This window comes from Stenella coeruleoalba (assembly GCF_951394435.1).
Source record: "Stenella coeruleoalba genome assembly, chromosome: 4".
In the NCBI taxonomy this organism is placed as follows: Eukaryota; Metazoa; Chordata; class Mammalia; order Artiodactyla; family Delphinidae; genus Stenella; species Stenella coeruleoalba.
This window is the reverse complement of record NC_137149.1, coordinates 2,313,175-2,336,397: the sequence shown is the minus strand read 5'-3', so window position 1 is coordinate 2,336,397 and position 23,223 is coordinate 2,313,175. Positions and strand designations below refer to the sequence as shown.

General features: G+C 54.4%; 1 protein-coding gene across 3 annotated transcripts in view; it reads right to left on the bottom strand.

Moving 5' to 3' along the window:
- RGS12 (regulator of G protein signaling 12) overlaps window positions 1-23,223 on the bottom strand; it is a 118,826-nt gene that overhangs the window by 50,674 nt on the left and 44,929 nt on the right. The window lies entirely within an intron of this gene.

Sequence of the window (23,223 nt, the reverse complement as noted above, 5' to 3'; positions counted from 1 at the left end):
CAAGGAAACCTCCCAGCCACGCCCTAAGAATAAACCCACTGCAGAACCCCCAGGCCTTGCACGCCTTCCTCTCTGCAGAGGGAAGGGAGACCGGAGTGCATGGCGTGGAGGGTGAACGGGGAGCCCCTTCCCAAGTTCTGGGCCCCCCCAACAAGCAGAGGTCATGTTTTAAGACCCCTAAGGCCAAAGCCAAACAAGTGAGGACAGAGGTGCCCCAGATTAGCTGCTTCCGGTGGAAGCCCCATCCCCCCGGGGGAGAGAAAGCATGTATTTGTGGCTGAATTTTGAAAAGAGCCACCATGTCAACTGCATCCCCTACTCACTGTTTGGCCCTCCCGTCGCCAGCGCCAGGGCCCCCCAGACCTTGCCTCCTTGACTTCACGGAAGACAAGGGACGCTCTTGGTCGCAGCCCCTCACCTTGTGGGACTTACACCTACCCTCCTGCCCCCAAGGGTCTGTCCTCTGACAGCGAGAAGAAGAGGCTTCCTGACGGTTTTAGGATGGGGCTCGTCAGCGTTTCACACCATCGTGAGCCCTCGGTCAGAAATACTCTGGAACTATGACCTGGTACCTTATCCGTATATTTTTCAATAGTAAAGACACAGGCTATTGTGGGTCCAGCTTTGAAACCTTCATCTTGCCAGACAGGCAGGCAGTGCGCAGGCCCCGGCGAGCCACCAGCCCTCACACGCCAAGGGCCTGGTTTCCACCAGAGAAGCGCGGGGTGCGTCTCCTTCCCAGGGTGGACGAGTGCACTGTGGGAGGCTGTCCTTCTGCCCGTGCTCACAACAAATCACCTACGATCGTGTTGTAAATTAAATAATATCAAAGGCAAATTACTCCCTTGAGATTATGAGAAGAAAATCTGCAAGGCCATACACAGAGCAGAAATACTATCAATAACAATTTTGAAAAATAAGTCATAAAATGCAAAATCCACAAATGTGAAAGACGTGGCTCACTTCATGTTACAATCATGACTAAAACTAAAGTCTCAGGCTTCAGCAGACTGAACAAAATGCACTAAAAAATCTCACACGCATCCCCAAAATGAACTGAACTCAAGATCCAGGAGACAGGAGAGTGCCTGAAGCCAAGAAGGAAGTGGCCGCTGAGTGCGGGCAGCCCACGGGGAGGCGGGGTGGGCTGGGGAGCGTGGGCACGGCGAGCAGGGCGGGCTCAGCGCATCTGAAGAGGCTCCAGCTGGGGGGCCGCCAGACTCCAGCGTGGGGGGCCCTCTGGTGCAGTGTGAACAGATCCAGGTAAAGTTCCCCAAACGTGCTTTTAGAGCACTTTTAGATTTATAGACACATTGTGAAGCTAGAGCAGAAACAAACGTGCTTTCTAACATACTGCTGCTCCACGGAAGAAAGGGGCACCGTGAAGGGGGGGGGGGGGGGGAACGGAGAGCAGCCGGCAGACGCCAAGGCCGCCAGGCGGGACGCAGGGCTGAGCGGCGCGTGTCCACTCACTCGGACGCTCATGGGGCAAAGAGCCCCAGCTCCGGCAGCCACAAACACAAATCCTCCGGGAAGGCCCACAGGAGTTCCAAGAGTGTGAGCCTGCCCAGACGTGAGCTCACAATTCAAAAATCCCCCCCCAAACCCAAGGAAACCCCACCACGAGAAAGAACCAGCAGAAATAGCAATTAACAGAATCTCAGACACTGGAAGGTTCTAATACAGATGTCAAATAACCATGAAATTGTGAAGAAATAAAAGTTGCAATACAGAAAAGAGGAAGTAAGGTGGCAGATATGAAAAATAACCCAATGGAATGATTGACAATGAAAACTACAACTGCTGAAATTAAACACTCAGTAGAGAGGTTAACAGAGATTGGAGGTTGAAGAGAAAATTTGGGGATTGGAAGACAGACCTGAAAGAAATCACACGGGTGGCAGCACAGAGAGGAGGCACAGGAAACAAGCAGCAGAGACTAGGCTGCACTGGGAGGGTGCACAGAGAGGAAATCCTGGCCAGCCTGCAGCAGGGCCAGCGAAACCCCCTCAGGAGTGAGAGCTGCTCTGCCCACAGGCCAGCCCTCCGGGAACTTCTCCACGATGCCCACCAGGAAGAGGCATCCTGGGTCCAAGTCTCAGTTGTGCCGCATTTTCCAGGAGGGACTCAAAGTCGACAAGCCACAGCCTCAGGGATGTACTTCCTTCCCTTTCCCCACTTTGGGTAGCTGTCCCAAGAGTAGGCGTCTGTGGAGCCACAGGCTGGTGGCCTCTGTGTGCTGAGGGTTCTTCCCGAGCGGCCGGATATCCCCGCCCAACCAAGGCCCTAAGCTCTGCACAGAAATCCTTGACGAGAGGCAAGTTCGCTCTGGGATGGCTCCTGACACGAATCAATGCAGAAGGATCACCGGAACTAGGTACGCAGCCCTGCCTCGCGTCTCCCACCTTCTCTGTTCGCGACTTGTTATCCTGGCAACTGTCTCCATCCCAACCAGACGTTAATCCGAAAGTAGAGCTCTATGGAGACGCACCTCAATATCACCTGGACACAAAACTACTGTCCCGCTCCAAGTTTCCATACTTTTGGAGAAGTCGATGATGACTTCCTGACCAGATTACTTAACTTGCAAATAATGTATAATTATCATTAACCTAATTCTCCCATTTACTCTCTAATATTTATTCCATTTATAAGCACACACCTGGGAGTGACGGAGCTGGGCCATCACGTGAACCGACGTGAGATATCCCCCAAAAGGGCCCGCTGGATCCCTAGTCAGCGTCTGATTCCTTGGCCGTTTTGAGAAGGATACGGAAGCAGGCTACAGAGCACATCGCAGGGGCTTCAATATCAGAGGAGGTGAGGCTGAAAGAGGTGACACGGCGCAGCACGGGCGACAGGTGCTGTCACGGGAGGGGGCGGGGGCGGGGGCCAGCGCCTGGCGTAGGGGCAGATGAGACGGGGCAGGCAAGCAACCTGCCGACAACAGCCTTGGGGGAAAGGCAGGCCACCCCCAAATCGCTTCTATTGACCTTGGGATCGGCACGTCCAATTCTGACCCAATTACCCTTGTTGAGCCTGGCTTGCACTTTTCAAGCACATCCTGGTTGACAGGGGAAGCATCGAAAATGGCAAACATTCAGAAACCCCCACAGATAATTCCCAAAGAAGATCCCCCACAAAGGGTGAGAAGGACCAACTGCAGCTCAACGTGACTTTTAAAGTTAGGCATTCCCCAATTTCCTGGCCTGCTTAGACCACTATAAACGTTTTCACAAACTAAAACTTAACTCGCCTAACGTTTGTTCTCATACTCAGTATAATTTGTATCAACGTGTTTTCATTAGCCTGTACTTCTTGGGTTCTTCCCGCATTCCCATATCACACGCTCTTCTTATAAAAAGTGCAGCTGCAGAAAACAAGCTGCCGGTTAAAAGGTGCCGGAAAGTGAGCATTTTTCTGTGCTTACAGTTTAAACACATGCCATAACTAAACAGCGCTAAAAAGGTCTATGATATGTCTCCAAGACTGGGGTTTACGCTAACGTAAATACACTTGCTTTTAAAAACTTACAAAGTATTTAGACACGTAATTTAAGTTCAAACGATCTCCATGCCTCAGGTCAGCCTCTTACATCTGAGAGCTCAGTGTGAGCTGATTTGGATCTATTCCCAGCAGGAAATGTGTCTGGGCCACACATGTGCACAGATATTTTATTTTTAATTAATGTTTTGAACGTTCTAGATAATTTCTATGAAGAGTGCTATATGATTCTGGTTTATCAAGGCCGAGTCTGTCAGTGACATTTGACAATAGCAGTTATGAGCATATATCATTTCCTAATGACGCGGTACATGGTAATATACAGATATATATTTTCAATTTTGAGCTACTGACAAAATTTCCTACTTTGAACATAAGAAATATTAAATAACCATCTCTGGTTCTTAAAATAAGAAACCAAAGGCTTGTAACTTGCCTAAACGTTTTGAAAAAAGAGATAATCCCAATGATGAAAAGCCTTAAGAACCTAACAATTCAATTTGCATCTAATTTGTATTCATTTGGCCTTTTAAAAGCTTGATCCTCTAAGTTGTTTTTTTTTTAATATTTATTTATTTGATTTTTATTTGGCTGCACCGGGTCTTAGTTGTGGCATGCGAGATCTTTAGTTGCGGCATGAGAACCCTTAGTTGCGGCATGTGGGATCTAGTTCCCTGACCAGGGATCGAACCCAGACCCCCTGCATTGGGGGCGCGGAGTCTTAGCCAATGGACCACCAGGGAAGTCCCGATCGGCTAAGTTTTAAAGCGACTGCTCGCTGGACGGAGCACAGAAGAGAGCAGGGGGTATGGGGCAGGAAGACCACAAGGGGCGGGATGAAGGGCCATCGGACAAGGGATGGAGGGCCACCCTGCTGGTCCCACCCACACGCCAGCCCGCCCTCTGCCTAGAGCTCAGGGGCCTCCACAGCAGGCCACGACCCTCCACGGAGCCATCAAATCAATTCAGTGCATCGTTAGCAGCATTTGTGAAGAGATGAGACAAGATAGGATAGAACAACGTGAAAGCAAAACACCACGAATGCCCCGGGCTCTCCGCTGTTTTAGAGCCCGGCCTCAGAGCTGCACGTCTGCGTGCACGCGAGCACACACACCCCGTGTGTCCTGATGTGACACGCATCCCCTGCGCGGGCTGTAGTCCTGGGGTGGTGCGTGGAGAGCACCTGTGCAAACGTGGGGAAGCCGTGTGTGAACGGCTCTGAGAGCAGAGAGGCAACCTCTCCCTCCCCTTGGCCTGGAGCACCCCATCCGGTCCCTAGCGCTCACCTGCAGCCTCACCTGGAGAGCCCACTACCTGGGCTGCAGCTTCACCCACGCCTTCTCCAGAGAAGCCTTCCACAGCCATGACGCCCTGTACTCCGGCTACATACAGGACACGGGGTGACCTCCCATAGACCTCGAGGGGCCCGAACCAAAGGGGCAGTGCCCGCGCCCCAGCCCAGCCCGGATCCACAGCATTGCACACACACTGTGCACACACACACCCCGCACTGTTCCTTCCCAGCAGTTTCAGCCAGAGACAGCTGGACGCAAGGCTCACGTGCAGCAAGAAGAGTTATAGGTTCAAACCACGACTTCACAGCAGAGGGTCTCTGCGAGCCAGAGGCTGTGGCGACAGCAGAACGACAGCACCACAGGTGTGCTCAGTGCTGCCCAGCGACCAGCGGGGTGGCCGGACACAAGGCGGGCTGGGGCTCACCAGGCAGCTCACAGCGCTTCCTGGGAGGGGTGGGGACAGGCAGTGGGGGCCTGCAGTCGGAGGGCGCAGGGGCCCCAGCTCAGAATGCAATCTGTGCGTCTCCTGTGTGTGTGTGTGTGTGTGTGTGTGTGTGTGTGTCCCAAAGAGCTCTTCAATCTCCAATAAAATCAGAAGAAACCGAAAACCCACAATCACAGCATTTTCCTAAGAATTTAACAGCTAGTATTTCCACTGTGCCCTTGGAGAAGCCTCAGATCATTCATTACAAAAACAAAAGCCCAAAGGAACACGGACGAGGTAGCACACGGGCGCCACACCAACGCTAGGGGTTTGGGGTGAGCATCCAACTTTACACGAGAACCCTCTGGCCTCACTGCTGAAATGAAGACGAAGATCCCCTCCACACTGGCCAGCCCAGCGGAAGAAAGACCCACATCCCCACTGTGTAGACAGGGCGGGAAGTCTCAGAGGGTCTGGGACAACTTTCACGTCTGCATCCCCACAGGACAGCCAGACTCCTGCAAGTCAAGTTAACGTAAACGCTGGCCTCCTGGGATGTCCTGGGCAGGAAGTGGCACTGAGTATAGCCTCAGACAGGCTCGCTCACCGGGAGCTCCTTCTGGATAAAGAGTCCACAGAATTCGAAGCCCCCTCTCTTCTGAACTTGGAGCCCAAACCCAGGAAACGTTTGAAACGTTTTCTCACGGAGGCCGAGGTGCAGCCAGCGCTTGAAAACCTCTGCTCGGCGGAGCTGGAGCCGCTGCTCCCCAGGCGGGCCAGGGGCAGTGGCAGGGGGCGCCGGCCCTGGGGGTCAGGGAGCGTGGGAAGTGGGGAACGCGCTGGGACGGCTTCCACTCACTCAACAGAACGCGCGCTCCTCCAGACGCAGGGTGCCTTCCACAAACCTGCAACCCAGGAGCTTCTGCGAGGGGCTGGAGATCAATCCGGAAAGTCAAGTCCCCGCCGTCCCGGGCAGGCAGGTGTCCCGGAGCGCACGGCACAGAAGGGGGCCGACGCGGGGCAGAGAGAGCGGGGCCTCCAGGGCCCCAGGCAGGAGAGCCAGCGGGCGAGGAAGTATAAGGTCAGACAGACTTGGAGGGTCTCGGAGGGTCGAGCCCTGGGGCCTGCTGACCGCAGGGCTCCGGGGTCGGGGACCCTGGCAGGAGCAGGGCTGGGCCCTTCCCCCAGGCCTCCCGCACGTCCTAAGGGACGCATCTCCAGATCTGCAGAGGTGGGGCGGGGAGGGCAGCCTTGAAGTAGCAGCGGGATGCTGGGACGCAGACAGGTCCTGCTGTTTCAGGAGGAGGTGGGCCCAGCTTCCACACCTGCCAGATGAGAACCGTGTGCTCAGAGTCGAGGGGAGAAGCACTCACTGAGGGGACCTGGGAGAAAGGAGCCGCCTGCGGCCACGCAAACAAACAAGAGAAAGGAGGGACAGGACGCAGGGGAAGCCCAGTTCCAGGTGACCCAGCCCCTTACAGAAGAAAGGGAAGATGTGAACAAAAGGGAAGATGATCGTTTCCTTCAAGTATACTAGGAGGCCTTCTTCTTCTACAGATAACAAGAATCAGAGCGTTAAAAAGGGAGAAAAGAATTTGTGCAGCCCACAGATCAAGTGGGGTACAGTGGACGGTCCTGGACAGACCGAAGCCACTGCCCCATGCAGTTTTCAGGTGAAGAGGCCTGGGGCAGAGCAGGCCTGAGTGACTGGGGTGGACCCAGCATGACGGGATGCCCGCTGGCAAAGACCGCTGGACACGCAGCCCGGTGCCACCCCGGCTCTGGTCAGGACCACCCAGGGCGGCAGAAGCAGGAGAAGCCGATGTGGGGGGAGAGGCCCGTGAGCACAAGTCAGCTCATCTGAGCTAAAAAGAAACTCGGCCAACTGAAGGGCTCCCTGACAGCCCATGAAGCTTCTCCCGGAGAGGTTCAGAGAGAGCGGGCCCCGCGCCTCAGACACGCCAGCCCACAGAAGGGCGCGAGCTCAGATCTGCCCCTGCCCACGCCGCCCGCAGCCAGCGGAGGGCCAGCCGGGGTCCTGGCGTGCGCTCTGCAGGGAAGGGAGCAGCGGCCCACGCCTGGCCACCCTGCGCCTCCCGCTTTAGGTCCTCACTGCCCCAGCACACGGAGCTGCCTTCCTCCGGGGCTCCTCCCTGGGACGCACTGCTCAGCATCGCATCCCCTCAGCTGCGCCTGGACCGCGCCATCCGCTCAGCGGGCGCCCGCCGCCTTGGCCGCCATGCAGCCCGCCCGCTGCGGCCGGTCCTGACACCTCCCTGCTCAGCGCCGCCCAGAAAAGACTACTGTACCGTTTTTTACAGGGCAGCCTTTATTTTCAAATCCCACCCAGAGCCCAGCGCACGCAGGGGTGAAGCCCCTGGTGTCAGGCAAGCTCTCTCCGCAGGACTCCAGAGCCCAGAGGCACCTGCTGGGCAGAGGGAAGGCCGCACGGAGCTGCCACACCCGACTCCCAAAGACCACCCAAGTGCGACGCGGCAGAACCTGTATGCACACCCGGGACCCACAGGGCTGAGCGCCCTCCCGGAGCAGCCGGGCCACCGGAGCGGACGCCCAGACGGGCCGGACATCTCCGCCCGGCGGCACTGGGTGCTGTGGACACGGACTGTGGGTCTGGCGCAGTGAGAGCAGAGCGGGGACGCAGGGTCAGGTCGGCCGAGGTGGTGCCCACGGCGGTGCCCGGGGCCCCCGACCTCACAGGGGGCTGCTCCCACAGCCCAGAAGGCGGTGTGGAGCCTGCCGCGGGCTGCGGTGGCGCGGGGTCACCAAGCTCTCCGGCCCGGCCCTCTGCTTGGCAGGGCTGCCTCGCCGGACGGCACATGGCCAATTCTGTCACAGCCCTCCTGGGCCGCGGCCCGGCCACAGCGCGGAGCACCGCCGCGGCCCCCCACCCCAGTGAGCCAGTCAGACACGGCAGGGGCGCTCGGGCACCGCTCCAAGGTCCGCAAGGGGGTCCAGAGAGGGAGCCCACTAAGCTTTCCTTCTTCCCGCAACGATTTCTCGCGCCTCCTCAATATGCGATCTTACTAGTCCCTGAGGCTGTAACAGCCCATCGCAGTGTGGTTTAAATATGATGACCGCGTTGTTTTGGCAAAGGGGCAGATACATTTCAAAGTCTACTTATATTGGACCTCATTCCTAAAAGATGGGGAGGGCTTCCCTGGTGGCGCAGTGGTTGAGAGTCCGCCTGCCGATGCAGGGGACACAGGTTTGTGCCCCGGTCCGGGAAGATCCCACATGCCGCGGAGCGGCTGGGCCCGTGAGCCATGGCCGCTGGGCCTGCGCATCCGGAGCCTGTGCTCCGCAGCAGGAGAGGCCACAACAGTGAGAGGCCCGCATACCGCAAAAAAAAAAAAAGATGGGGAAACCAACAGGTTCATCTGGCCAGTGAGGGCCTTGCATTCCTGCCGGGTCCGCATCCATCAGCTTCCCTGTGCGCTTCTTAGATGGCTACGAGAGATGTATCCTCTCACGGCTCACGGGTTCTCCTCTCCAAGATGAAAGGCGCTACGAGAGACACAGCGCCCTTCACAAGTCATGGCTTTCCACACTGTGGACGGGGCCCTAGGGTTCCTGTGACACACCCAAGGTAGAAATGGACAATCTGAGGCTCAGGGGAGGCACAGAGCTGGCAAGGGGAGGGCGGCCTTCCCACACGGGCCCCCCAGCCCTACTGCCCTTCACCCCAAGACGTTTCTCACTAGGACTGACCTGGAGGCCACGGCGCTTTCTGCCCCCTTTCCCACCGGCCCGCGGGCAGAGCCGGCCGGACCCGGAGGACTGCACACTGCCCTACCACCTTCCAGCCCATTTCCTATTGCTTAAAATATGACCTTACCAGCCAGATTTTGTTATTTGCTGGGTTGATCATTTGCAAAATTTCAAAATGAATCCAAATCGTTTATATAGGCAAGTAAAAGGCAGATTTCTAGTGATTTTTTTTTCACTCAAAAAACATTTTCTAAAACTTGCTTCTATATACCATGGGAACGAAAATGCAGCCTACATATATGTACAAGTTAGTAACTGGTCAATTGGTGCATATATCGGACACAGTGTATCCAAAGTTCCCTCTTCCACCAGGACGTGAAATGGAATGGACAGGAAACGTCAGTACTCCTGCAGAGAGGGCCAGAGGCAGGCAGGCAGCAGGCTCTCCCGTAAACATCGAAGCCGCCAGCCCACCCTCTCACGTGAGTTTTATCAGTACAAGGAGTTTTCAAAATACATAGTAAATATTTTTAAAATCCATTAAAATCTGCACTTCCTTCACAGGCAGGACTCTTGGCCTGTCCAGCAGACCTACTTCTATTTTCTATTTAAAGGGAATGATGCAGTCATTTTCCTAAACCCAACACCCAAACCAGTCACTTCTGAGCAAGGAGTTCCTCCTGCTGTTCTCTACAGAAGGCTCTAACTAGACATCAGGAGAACATTTTAAGATGAAACAACTCTCAGAAAAGAACGAATTTAAACTGGTACCCAGTAACTGGGAACAATCTTTTGTAAATAATTTAAATTTATGTTTGCCTTTACATCAACACAGCACAGCCACGAGAGGAAAGTAAAAATTATTTTTTTTATTTAATCTCAAATCTTTTAAAAACATTTTATAGTAAGTTCAACTCTATAAGCTTAGATACTAATCAATCATTCCACACGATTGCCAGTAAGTAGTTCCCCGTGTATGTTTATGAAGCAGAACCAGCTCATTACATTTTGAAATGCGAGATCTATGCAACCAGACCACTTTGCTGTACAGCCGACACTGACACGCTGTAAATCCATTTTAAAAAAGAAAACTACACTTCAATTTTAAACAAGAGAAAATGTTAGCTATGAAACAGTAATTTAAAGAGTAAGAAAAATTGTAATACAGGTATCTGGTCGAAACTGAATATCTCAACAAAATTAATTCACTCATCTTCAAAATCTATTACAGTCACGATGGTAAGGGCAAGGAAACACGGATGCCCTCTGTAAGGCTGACTTAGGACGCGGGCAGCGTCCCCCCGAAAGGTTGGGGGGGACCGGTGTGACCGACCCCCAACCCAGCCTCGCTCTGGGTGTTGGTCTGTGGTTCCAGAGCCGGGCTTTTTCCTCCACGGGACTCACTTCAGGCTCCACGATGTAGACACAAGAAAGACATTTTCAAAGTTTACACTTAAAAGCTACCATTCTCTAAACAGGCTGAAAATAAAGCAGTAACCAAGATGCCAAGTTTCCTTTAAACAATTCCGTTTAAGTGACGAGAAACATCTGGAGTTGCTTACCTGCTGACTGTTTAAAACGTGAGTCTCCTTTGGCAACCCTTTTTCCAAATTCATCTTAAGACAGGAGAACTTCTGACCCGCACCAGGCACGCAGCTCTAAAACACACCATGCAGCCCCGCCGCACGCCTGTGCACGTCAGAAAGTTTAAAGACATTTCAGATGAAGTTCCATCCTGCTCCCTCCGTAACCCATGGCAACAGGACACTGCAGGAAGCTGTGGTTTGCCAGGGATTCAGACTCTATCTCAATTGTCTCGTACAAAGAAAAAAAAAATCCGTTTACATAAATCACGCTGTGAGATCATTTTAAAAGTATTTCCTCTACCAAATCAGAAGAATAAACCTTCAGCTGATAGGGGTAATCGCTCAGTCGGCACAGCAGCTGCAGAGAATTTGTTTTTAGCAGCGTGGTGCAGTGCGCCGGCTAATTACAGAGGCTCACGAGTCTATTGTGAGCTCCACGTGCACGCGTGTGCAGGGCCAGCCCTGGGAACCTGCCGTGTTCCTAAGACCTGTCTCGGGGCCTCGGCCCCCGCTCCACGATCTGCCGTCTGCCTCCCAACACCTGACACAACCTGAACGCGAGGGGGCCATGGCAGGTCCTGGTTTTAAAAGGCAAGAAGGAAAGAAAAAGAAAACTGTTTCCAGAACCTAGGTATCACTGCAGAGCTACCTGCTAGCTTTCTGGACATTCGGGATAAACTGCTCTCCCCAAGGTGCTTCCCTGTCAAAACCTCTCCGCAGCAGGTGCCCGGGGTCTCGTCTGAGGGGCTCCAGGAACGGCCCTCGCTCCTGGCGTGTTAGACCAGGAGGACCTCGGCACGCATCCTGTCCAGGGCTGTGGGCGCAGTGGTGCCCATGGGCCAGCGGGCGGGGATGATGGCCTGGGGCTGGGGGTCAGGCTGCCAGTCGGAACGCGCCGAGCCCACCGTACTCTGTTTCCGTGGGAGAAACTCGCACACGGCCAGCGTGAGTGTTCTGTGCACGGGCAGAACTCTCAGAGATAACCAGCGGGCACTGGCTCGGGCTTCCTCAGACAGGCTTTCTCACACAATAAATGTACGGAAGCAGGAGAGGGGAAGGAGCAGAGGCTGCCACGGTCACCCTCTCCGCCACCACGGAGCACAGGAACAGGCCAATGGGGGATGCCGGGGGCTGTGATGAGCCAGCAAGGGGGGTGGGGGAGACCTCGCCGGCTGGCGGACAGCGGGGGAGGGCTGTGTGGAGGGGCAGGGAGGGGACCCGCAGCCCCACCTCTCCCTCTGTGCAGCTGCCCCTGCCCCGGGAGGGGGGCTCCAGGACATAAGAAGCCACTCCTTCCAGCTCCCAGGGTCCCCGGTGCCCGCCTGGCCTGGAGGGGCTTCGAACCCTCTCCTTGGCAGGGCCTCATCTTAAAGAAAGGGGGGGCGCCCTTACAAACGAGGCCCTCTGGGCACACAGACGCCACGGCGGGAGGAGCTGTGAGGTACACGCTGCAGGCCTGCAGGGCTGAGACACGGCGCTAGACACAGCGACATCCTTTCCACTGCCCAGCCTCCCCTTCCAGCACGTACATACGCACACATGCACCCATCCACGTGCACACCTGCACACACACACCCATCCACATGCACACCTGCACACACCCATCCACGTGCACACCTGCACACACGCACCCATCCACGTGCACACCTGCACACACCCATCCACGTGCACACCTGCACACACGCACCCATCCACGTGCACACCTGCACACACGCACCCATCCACATGCACACCTGCACACACGCACCCATCCACATGCACACCTGCACACACCCATCCACGTGCACACCTGCACACACCCATCCACGTGCACACCTGCACACACGCACCCATCCACGTGCACACCTGCACACACCCATCCACGTGCACACCTGCACACACGCACCCATCCACGTGCACACCTGCACACACGCACCCATCCACATGCACACGTGCACACACCCATCCACATGCACACCTGCACACACCCATCCACGTGCACACCTGCACACACGCACCCATCCACGTGCACACCTGCACACACCCATCCACGTGCACACCTGCACACACGCACCCATCCACGTGCACACCTGCACACACGCACCCATCCACATGCACACGTGCACACAAGCACATGTCCAGAGAAAACCCACTGGAGGGCTCTGGAAAGACAACCATGGGGTTTTCAGTGATCAGTTGAGCCCGTGACTCTGTGACCTGATCATCCTCCTCGCTGATTTCCGAGGGGCCTGTACTAATTCACAGGGTTTTGGCGGAGGTACTGGCCTCCCAGCCAGAGCGGGGGCCAGCAGCATCCTAGCCCCAAAGGCCCACCAGACAGACCCTGGAGATGACCACCAGGGACCAAGACGGGAAACAGACTGCAGGACAGGCCACGCCCACAGGGCAAGCAAAGGACCTCCTGGGACCCTGGGAAAACCTAGCACCCAGGTGCTGGGCCGCCCAGGTTACCACTTCGGTGTCAAACTTGTCTTTATTTTAATCATTTCAGACAGAAATATATGTGTCCCTGCAGAAGCAGAACAATTTCACTTTGCGTGTTTATCACGTTCAGCCCAAAAAGCAGCCCAGGACCATCAGGGTCCAGGTGCAGCTGTCCCCTCTGGGTTCTTCTGTCCCTCAGGCTTTCTCTGTCTCCTCCTTTGCTGTCCGTAAGGCAAAGAGAGGAAGGGGTGGGGCGAGAATCTGGCCACAGACTCCCCGGTACTAGATGGTGTCCTGGGCAGCCCAGAGCCCAGCTCACTTCCTGGGGAAAGAGAGGTGCCCGGAGCTCCTGGAACAAGTGACCAGGACATTCTGAGCACCAACCACACCCACCATCGCATCCTCCTTATTCTGGTGGGAGTGTTGACCCGGGGCCACAAAGCCCAGCACAGCCCCCGACAAACCCAGCAAGTGCTGGTTCGGGCAGGAGAAGAAAAGGCTGGTGGCAGCAGACGGCGTGGAGCTGCCCAGCTCAGCCTTGACAGGACAGCCCCCTCTGTGAGCTGAGGCCAGCCAGCCTGTTGGCGCCTCCACAAGAGAGCAAACGGCTGGAAAGCAGGGGGGTCTGGGGGGCACCCCAGCCTGGAAGCCCGACGACAGCACCCGCGGGCGAGTCCTGCAGCTGGAGGAACACAGAGGCCTCTATTCCCTGGGGCCGCACCTGCCCGGGGGTCCGTCCTGAGCTAAAAATGGCATGAGAGTCCCTGTGGGGTGCGCAGACCCGGGTCAGGGCAGCTCAGGGAGTGTGCTGGGGAGGTGTTCCGGCCAGAAGGGACAGATGAGAGGGAGGGGAGGGCATCCAGCGGCAACTGGGGACCCTGGCGAGCTGCATCCCCGGGCCAGGGGCTGCAGGCGGGGTCTCAGGGCCAAAGAGCTCCTTCTTCGTTGTGGGTTCCTTGCAGAGTCACCTGTCTCCCCAGGAGCCTCTCACCAGTCACCATCCCCCGCCCCACACCAGTGCTGGAAAAGGGAGGGCACATTCTCCTTAATACCCTGGACCCACCAGGGCTTCCCGAGGCTTCCGCCCAGCCCCGGGCACAGTTGGGCCTGGAGGGGACAGACACGCGCTTTACTCAAGGTTCAAAGTAACCAAGGGAGATGAGCGCAGACAAGCTCAGAGACAGGCCTGCGTCAGCCTGCCCGGCCCCTCGCCCCTTCACGAGGGCAAGGAGGCCGGCGAGGGCCAGACCACCCTCACTCGGGGATGCCCAGGCTTCCCAAGGAAGAGGCTAAGTGGGTAAAAGGCACAACCGGAGGAGGGTGCACAGCGACCGTGGTGACCGCCGTGGGGAGATGCTCAGGAAACGCGGCTCACCTGCCATCCCAGCTCCTCACCCCAGGCCTCCCGCGGCCGCCTCAGGGCCTCGGCTGTGACGCCTGTGGGCGGGGACCCTCGAGTCTCCCCACAGCGCTGCCGAGGTGAGAAGTCTGACCATGCGCCATCTACCTGGCCCAAGCCCCCCACTCCCCAACCCCTCCCCTCACCCGAACCACCATGCGGCCCAAAGGGTGACCCTAACTGTCCCCCCTTCCTGCCCCGACACCCCTACTGCTCATTCTCGGCTTAGCAGCTGGAGGGACCCTTTCCAAACCCTGAAGCTGCCCTGCCCACCTCCTACCCACCCACAGCACCTGTGCCCCACCTCCCGCCCCTCATGTCCATGCATCCCTGCTGGGAGGCCAGCTCCTCCGGGGCAGGGGTTGGTGTCAGTTTTGTCCAGTGCTGTCCACAGAGCCAGAATAACGTCAGCACACGGTAGGCGTTCAAAAACCAGTCACTGAATGAGGAGACACTCAAGGTACTGAGAAAACCTAGTATACGTCCCTGAGTTAATAGGATCTTAAAGAGAATTAAGATCATTTCCTATGTGCATAGTTTAAAGAGTAGACTAGCATGTCAAAAACCAAAAAAAGCAAAAACTGGCGGTCCAGTGGTTAAGACTCCGCGCGTCCAATGCAGGGGGAGCAGGTTCAATCCCTGGTTGGGGAACTAAGATCCCACACGCTGCACAGTGTAGCCAAAAAAAAAAAAAAAAAAAAAAACTAAACAAAATTTTTTTAAAAATAAGCAAAAACTTCAAAGTTAAATTCCCTAGAAATAGGAAACCAGCAAAAGTAAGAAATGGGTAAAAAGAGCTTGTTTTGAAATGTCTGAGCAGATTTCACCCTGGATAATGGGACTTCTGGAAATCGCCCAGAGTCCCAGAGGTGAGCCAGAGGTGGGAAGGAGTGAACCAAACCAGACAAGTGGCCACAGCCGGCAACTGGGCTCTCAGTCTCAGGTCTGAGGCCCAGCTCGGGGTCCTGCTGCCTTTGCTGTAGGGAGTCAGTCTCAGGGGCCAGCCCAGCATAGCTCAGGGAGCTGGTGCAAAGCAGCTCACTCGACCTCAGCCTCAGCATCAGAGGGACCAGGCGAAGCCCCCTACCCGCCAAAGCCCCCTGTCCCTCCAGAGCAGAGAAGTCTGGACAAGTGGCCAGGGAGGGAACCGCGTGGCCTCAGCGCCCCCTGCTGTCCAGTCCGGGCACTGCCAGTCCTGCTAACAACCCCTGGGCCCGCTCAGGTGAGAGCAACCAGCACAGGCTGCCTTTGACGGCCGGAGCAGGCAGGCACGGAGAAACTCCTGCCAACGGCCAGCAGTGGCTCAGCCAGCTCCACGCACAACATGGGTCAACCGCCTCCAGTGGGTGACGGGGAGGGGCAGCTCCCGGAACCTGGGCTGGGGCACTGTTCCCTTTTAGGCCTGCACTGCTCAGCTTGGGACCCCTGCACCAGGCCCCACTTCGAGGCCCTGGGAGCCTTGAAGACGCCCCACAAACGCGCAAGGCGCTCTTTCTGAGACCGGCTCTACACACTGCAGGCAGGGGCGGGCCTGCAGTGCAGACTCCACTCTTCCTGCCCCGCCTCTCGGGTCCCGCCCTCCTTGGCGACCCTCCAACGTTAGCAGGACCAAAACTCACAGAAACCCACCCGACGCTTGCACACCTCCCGTCTCGAGAGCCCTCCAGGGAGGACGCCCCCCACGGCCCCCGCCTCCCCCCACCTGTCACCAGCTCCCCTCCCCTCCCTCCCCCTTCGTCCCCCGCGACGCTGCCCCACCAAGTCACAGGGAAAGCGTAGCCATGTCGCCGCTTCTCTCCATGGTTCTGCACTGGACATGCCACCATGAGCCACGGCCACACCGATGGAACTGTGCAGACACGTTCTCTGGTGTCCATCTGCCCCCGTGACACCTGCACACCACGAGGCAGCCGCAGGGCGTTCTAGCACGAGCCATCACACTGTGGGTAGGAGAGGTGGCCTCGTCTGGGAGGCTCACGACAACGCCGCCTTGAATTGCTGCCCGTCTCCTGGTCTACACGGTGCCGTCTCAGACACGAGGGATGCTGAGTCTCAGGACACCTGTGTCTTCAGTGTCCCTAGTGACAGCAAACACTCCCCCGTGCCTGGCAAGAGTCTGGCTGCTTCACGTCTGCACCAACACTCACACCGTCCGCCAGTCTTTTCCACTCCAGACCTCCTGGGATGTGGACCTCACTGGCTGCAGCTTGCCCCCCTGGTGACTAATGTGGCTGGAAGCCTTTCCAAGGCCGCATTTGCCGCTGTGGATCATCTCTCATCAGAGGCCTGTTCGAGTCTCTTGCCCACTTTGCTTTGGTAGGTGTTGTGAGGAGCCTCCGTGGGTCACCGCACTCATGTCCCCCCGCCCCGTCCTTGCCCTCGAGGGAAGGTGCGCTTGCGTGAACACAGGTTCCGAGTATTCGCTGAGTCAGATTCAGCCTTGGTCTTTATGGTCAGTGCTTTTTGTGTTCAGCTTAAAAAGCCTTTCCCTCCCCAACACCACGGACATGCGCGTCTACTTTAACCCCTACTAACTCGCGTTGTGCCCTTCCCAGGGAGACCTGCGACACAGCTGGATTCACTGCGTTTGCACGGCGTGAGGGAGAATCAGGTTCTCTTTCACTTTTTCCATGTAGACCCCTACTTACCCCAGCACCACTGAAAAGACCACACTCCCCCCTGCTCTGCACACACGGCCTGACGTCCACAGGTGCTGGGTCTGTTTCTTGCTCTCTCTCCTACTCCGCTGTCTGTCTATCCATCTATCTGTGTGCCGCCACTTCCACAGTTTTACGTTTCTCTAACTTTATAATAAGTTTCAGCAGCTCATAGAGGAAGTCTTCCTACCTTATTCTTCTTCAAGAATATCTTGGCTACACTTGGCCCTTTGCATTTCCACAAAATTTTTAGAATCATCTTAAGTTCCACAAAACAGCTGTTGGGATTTTGGTTAAAATTACATTGAATCTAGATGTCATTTTCAAACTGTGTCCACAACTGATTTTTGTATAGTGATCACATATCCAGCAAGCTTGCTAAACTTACTCATTAATTTTAAGAATCCATAGATGCTTTTGCATTTTTCCATGTTACGATCACATCATGGGAGAATGATCACACTGTCATTTTCCTTTGCACGTTTTTTTTTGTTTGTTTGTTTGTTTGTGGTATGCGGGCCTCTCACTGTTGTGGCCTCTCCCGTTGCAGAGCACAGGCTCCGGACACGCAGGCTCAGCGTCCATGGCTCACGGGCCCAGCCGCTCCACAGCATGTGGGATCTTCCCGGACCGGGGCACGAACCCGTGTTCCCTGCATCGGCAGGCGGACTCTCAACCACTGCGACACCAGGGAAGCCCTGTTTTTTAACTTCCATTGTTCTACTTTCTTAGTACACTGACTAGGACTTGCAGTAAACATTTAAATGGAAATGGTAACAGCAGACATCTTTCCTCGCTGGATCTCAAAGGGAAAGCTTAAGTCTGACACATACAATAGGCTTTTTTATATCCTTATCAGGTTAAGGACGTTCCCCTTAATCCCTATTTTGTTAAGGTTTTTTTTTAACCATGAACAGATACTGAATTTTACCAAATGCCTTTCCTACTTCTGTTAAGATGATATATGATTTTTCTACTTTGTTAATGTGGTGAATTCCACTGACTGATTTTCAAATGTTAGAAAAACACTGTCCTTGGAACAAACATGAACAGCTGGATCCAGCAGACATGATGTAGTTTAGGACCTTCCACCTCTCTCAGCAGTGAGCTGCCCCATAACCCTCCTTTCCTCTAAGGCATCTCTCAGGTTTCGGTGCCAAGGTTTTGGAGGCCTCATAAAATGAGAGGACGTAAAGCCTCTTTACTGATTGTTTTGATAGGTTTCTGTTTCGTTAATTTCTGCTTTGACCTTCATCGCTGTCCAGCTTCTACTTCCTCTGCGTCTGTTTACAGCTCTTTTCCTAACCTCTTGAGGTGACTTCCTACTTTCCTTCATGTCTAACATTCGCTCATAAAGCTACAAATATTCCTCTAAGCTCAGTTTTAGCTACATCCCACAGGCTTAGATGTATTTTCTTTATCATTCAGAATATATTCTAATTTCCACAGTGATTCTTTGAACTCTAGATCACTCAGCCTCTCACGGTGGACGTGAGTGCGGTATCTCCTCTTTGCCACTGGTTTCTGCTACACCTGCCTGTGGCCAAGGACAGACTCTGGGTGAAGAGATGTCCATACCTGTTGACACCTGCTTTATGGCCCAGCACATGGTCAGCTTCCCACGTGTTCCACAAGGAGGAAAGGATGAATTTACTGGGTGCCGCACACATGAGTCCAGCAGGTCAAGCTGGTCAGATCCTTTACCTCTTACTGAACTTTTCCTGCTCAGTCTGCCAGTTACTGAGCAAGGAGTTAAAAAATCTCCTACTGTGAGTACAGATTAGTCCAGTTCTGTTCCTACTTCTGTCAGTTTTTGCTGTAGACATGTTGAGACTGTGTAACGGAATGCAAACAAAATTTATAACTGCAGCTCCCTGCTGCCTCACTATGACGAAGGCTCCTGTCTATCTGTGGGGCGCTCTGCCTGGGAGACCACTTTGCAATCAGTGCAGCCCCGCGACCAGCCTTCTGATTAGTACTGCACAGTGTCTCCTCTTCCGTTCTTCCATTTGCGTTTGATGTGTCCCTAGCAAACAGCATAACCAGACTTTTAATGCTGCCCTGACAGTCTCTCCTTTCTAACTGGGATATTTGACCCCTTTACTGTTATTGTAACTACCAGCACAGCTGGACTGAACCCCCTCACGGAGGCTGCCTACTGGTCCTTCCTGCTCTCCGCCCTTTGTCTCTCCTTTCCTCCTGTCTCACCTTCTTTCAAATTCAACATTTTTTATTATTCCATTTCTTCCTTCTATTAATTTAAAATTTACTTATTATTTTATTATCTTCGGTTACCCTGGAGATTACAACATGCATCCTTACCTTATAAAACTCAAATCTTCATCACACCTTTGTCCTCTTCTTAGTGGAGCTAAGCTCCCAGAAGCAGCCGGCCTCCATCCCCCGCCGGTGCGGCGGGACGATCTCATGCGCTTTCAAACCAAACAAACCACAGCCCCTCTTGCGCACAGGCGCACTCATTTGGATTGACTGACACAGTCACCACCTTTGCGCCCCGTCCTGTGCGGCCCTTCCTGGGTCCTCCTCGCCCGGCGTCTAGAGGGCCCTCCATCTGAGTCTGCTCCAGGAGGCTCAGCCTGAGACACGGTGTCCCGAGGGCCCCGGAAATGGACTCGGAACCGGCCTCGTGCAGAGGAGCCGGGCTGGCGGCAGCCGCAGGCAGAGGCCCCGGCAGGGACAATTAAAGGCAAGATGTGAAAGCTGGTGCCTCTGGGGAGGGGGCCAAACAAGGGTGTGAGGCCCAGGAACGGGGATGGCCCAGAGGCCGCCTAGCACACCTGCCGAAGAGTGTGGGACAGAGGGAAGAACAGACAGACAGGGAGTTCAGCAGGCCTCCCAAAGGCGAGTGTTGAAGTTACTTGTGCGTCTGCATTTTGAAATCTTCAGGCAAAAAGGTCGCAGAGATTGAGTCCCATGTCTCTAACATACTATTTTGACAAAAGAGGTTCACAGGTGATAGAAAGATCGTGTGCCCTGCAGTCCGTGGTCTAAAGAACACTGTGCCTGCGCGTGGCTTCTCATCTGTGAAATGGGGACACTCAGAGGGAAAGGGGAGGGGAGGTCTGGCCTGCTCTCAGATAACAGGAGACCCCTGGTGTCTGTCGTGACGAGAAGTAAGCGGTGACCGCAGGGCCTGGAGCGCTTGTCCGGAAGCAGACCTCGAGCCACCACCGAGCCACACGCGCTGGCTCATGGTCCCCGGGGGCTCAGGCCCCTGCAGAGACCCTTCTCCCAGGACGATGCAGAGACGACACCTGGCCAAACTCCCAGAGGGAGAATGCAGGCTTGGGGGGGACCCCCCTTCTTGGGACCCCGGAGCCCCGAGGCCCTGAGCAGGGGCCTGTTCCGGCCTCAGGGCCCCCGGGGGCTGCCCCACGGCCACTCCCGCTCCCACCTCCCAGTACCATGTGCCCCGCTGCCCCAAAACCCACCCAGGGGGCTTCCCTGGTGGCGCAGTGGTTGAGAGTCCGCCTGCCGATGCAGGGGACACGGGTTCATGCCCCAGTCCGGGAAGATCCCACATGCCGCGGAGCGGCTGGGCCCGTGAGCCATGGCCGCTAAGCCTGCGCGTCCGGAGCCTGTGCTCGCAACGGGAGAGGCCACAACAGTGAGAGGCCCGCGTACCGCAAGAAAAAAAAAAAAAAAAACACCCAACCAGGACTCTCTGAAAACCCTCTGGAATCAGTCCCCCTTCTCATCTGGATAATGAGGTGATTTCAAGGCCCTTTCTAGCTCTAACAGCCAAAGATTCCAGCTTAGCATCAGAACACAAACTAACTTACTGTTCTAAGCAAAAAAAAAACCCAAAGTCAATTTATTCCAGATAATTGTTATTGAGTTTGTAAGAAACTATGGTTAATTTTTAAAACATTACTGAACTCAGATGTTTGCAAACTCATGCTCACAGCAGCATTAGCCAATTAGCCAAGAGGTGGGAGCTACCCAAGGGTCCATCATCAGACAGACGGATAAACACAATGTGGGCCATCCATAGAGTGGAATATTATCCAGCCTTAACAAAGAAAAAAATTCTGACACCTACTACAGCATGGGTGAACTGCAAAGATACTCTACTAAGTGAAAAAAGCCAGACACAAAAGTCAAATTCCTGAAGGCAGAAAGCAGGACAGTGTGTGCCAGGGGCTGAGGGAGGGGAGGGGGAGTGAGTGAGTGAGTGATGGGCACCGAGTTTCAGCTGTAGGAGGTAGGAGCCTTCCGGAGTTGACGGGTGATTTTTGCAAAATGATGTGAATGTACTTATTGCCCCAAACTGGACACTTAAAAATGGTAAATTTTATGCTCTATTTTACTACAATTAAAATATATATCTACTGACACCCTAGACAAAGGCAGAAAACAGCCACAAAGAAGATATTTTCAAAACCTTTATCTGACAAAGGATTTGTATCCCCAAAATGTAAAGAACTACTACAAAATCTATTTTAAAAATAATAAAATAAATAAAATAAAAATTTAAAAACTACAGGAAGGACATGAATAGGCTACTAATTCAAAGAAGAGAAAACCTGGGCTTCCCTGGTGGTGCAGTGGTTGGGAGTCCACCTGCCGATGCGGGGGGCGCGGGTTCGTGCCCCAGTCTGGGGGCATCCCGCGTGCCGCGGAGCGGCTGGGCCCGTGAGCCATGGCCGCTGAGCCTGCGCGTCCGGAGCCTGTGCTCCGCAACGGGAGAGGCCACAACAGTGCGAGGCCCGCGTACCGCAAAAATAAATAAATAAATAAATAAAAGAGAAAACCTGAACAGCCAAAGAGCCCGTGATGGAATGCTCAGTCTCACTCACAATCAGTGAAATGCAAATTAAAATGAGTTGGCATTTTATTGAAACAGGGAAAATTTCAGTTTGACAGTACCAAGTGCCGGTGAGCAGGGTAGCAAGGCCCCTGGTCCTGCTGGCGGCCAGAGCCTGGGTGAGGCTCGGATGAGACTGTCACAGCAACTGACTCCCCAGAACACGCTCTCACAGCCCCGGCTGTGCACACGGGCACCTGCGTGACACTGTCCGCTGCAGCTCCTCTCAGAGAGGTCTGTTCCCAACCTTCTATCACGTGGCCAGCAGCAGCAGAATGGATAAAAATTTGTGACATATTCATAATGGAATGCTACATAACAAGTAAAATAAACTGAGACTACAAGGCAAAACTTGGAAGCATAATACAGTGTTACAGAAGTGGTAGAATAAGACATGCAGTATGGTTACTTCTGTGTATAAAACACACAAAATGAACCAGTGAAAGGACCACGGCTGCCAAGGTCCAGGGTGAGCAGGGAGGGACGACCAGGCGGGCACCTAGGATTTTAGGGCAGTGAGATGCTCTGTGTGACACTGTGATGGTGGCTGTGTGACCTCAGTCCATCTGTCCAACCCTTTAGAATGTACAGCACAAGGAGTGGCCTCCATGCACGCTATGCAACCTCAACTAATCATGTACCCAGCATGGTGGCACATGGGAACTCTCTGTACTTCCTGCTTAGCTTTTCTGTAAACCCCAAACTGCTCTGAGAGTAAAGTCTATTAATTTTTTAAGGATTACAAATCAAAGAAGAGAACCACACAAGAGGATACTCTCGATATGTGTGGATCAATATCATATCTTTAAAGGGGGTATGGGGCTTCCCTGGTCGCGCAGTGGTTAAGAATCCGCCTGCCAATGCAGGGGACACAGGTCTGGGCCTTGGTCCGGGAAGATCCCACATGCTGTGGAGCAACTAAGCCCGTGCACCACAACTACTGAGCCTGCGCTCTAGAGCCCATAAGCCACAGCTACTGAGCCCACATGCCACAACTACTGAAGCCCACACTCCGCAACAAGAGAAGCCACCGCAAAGAGAAGCCCGTGCACCATAACGAAGAGCAGCCCCCGCTTGCCGCAACTAGAGAAAGCCCGCGCGCAGCAACGAAGACCCAACGCAGCCAAAAATAAATAAATAAATAAATATTTTTTAAATAATAAAAAAAAAATAAAGTGGGTATGAAACAGAGCAGGACCCTGGGGGGCCTCCTGGGGACGTATCCCCCAGTACCTCCCCCTCCCTCTTGTTTGTAGCAAAGTTTTAGCCTCCTAGGCCCTCCCCAAATTCCAAACTGCAAATTTAACCAGAGAAGTGAGAAAATGCAGAATCAAAAGAAAACAGTCGAGCAAGACAAAACAATAACAGTTTAGCCAC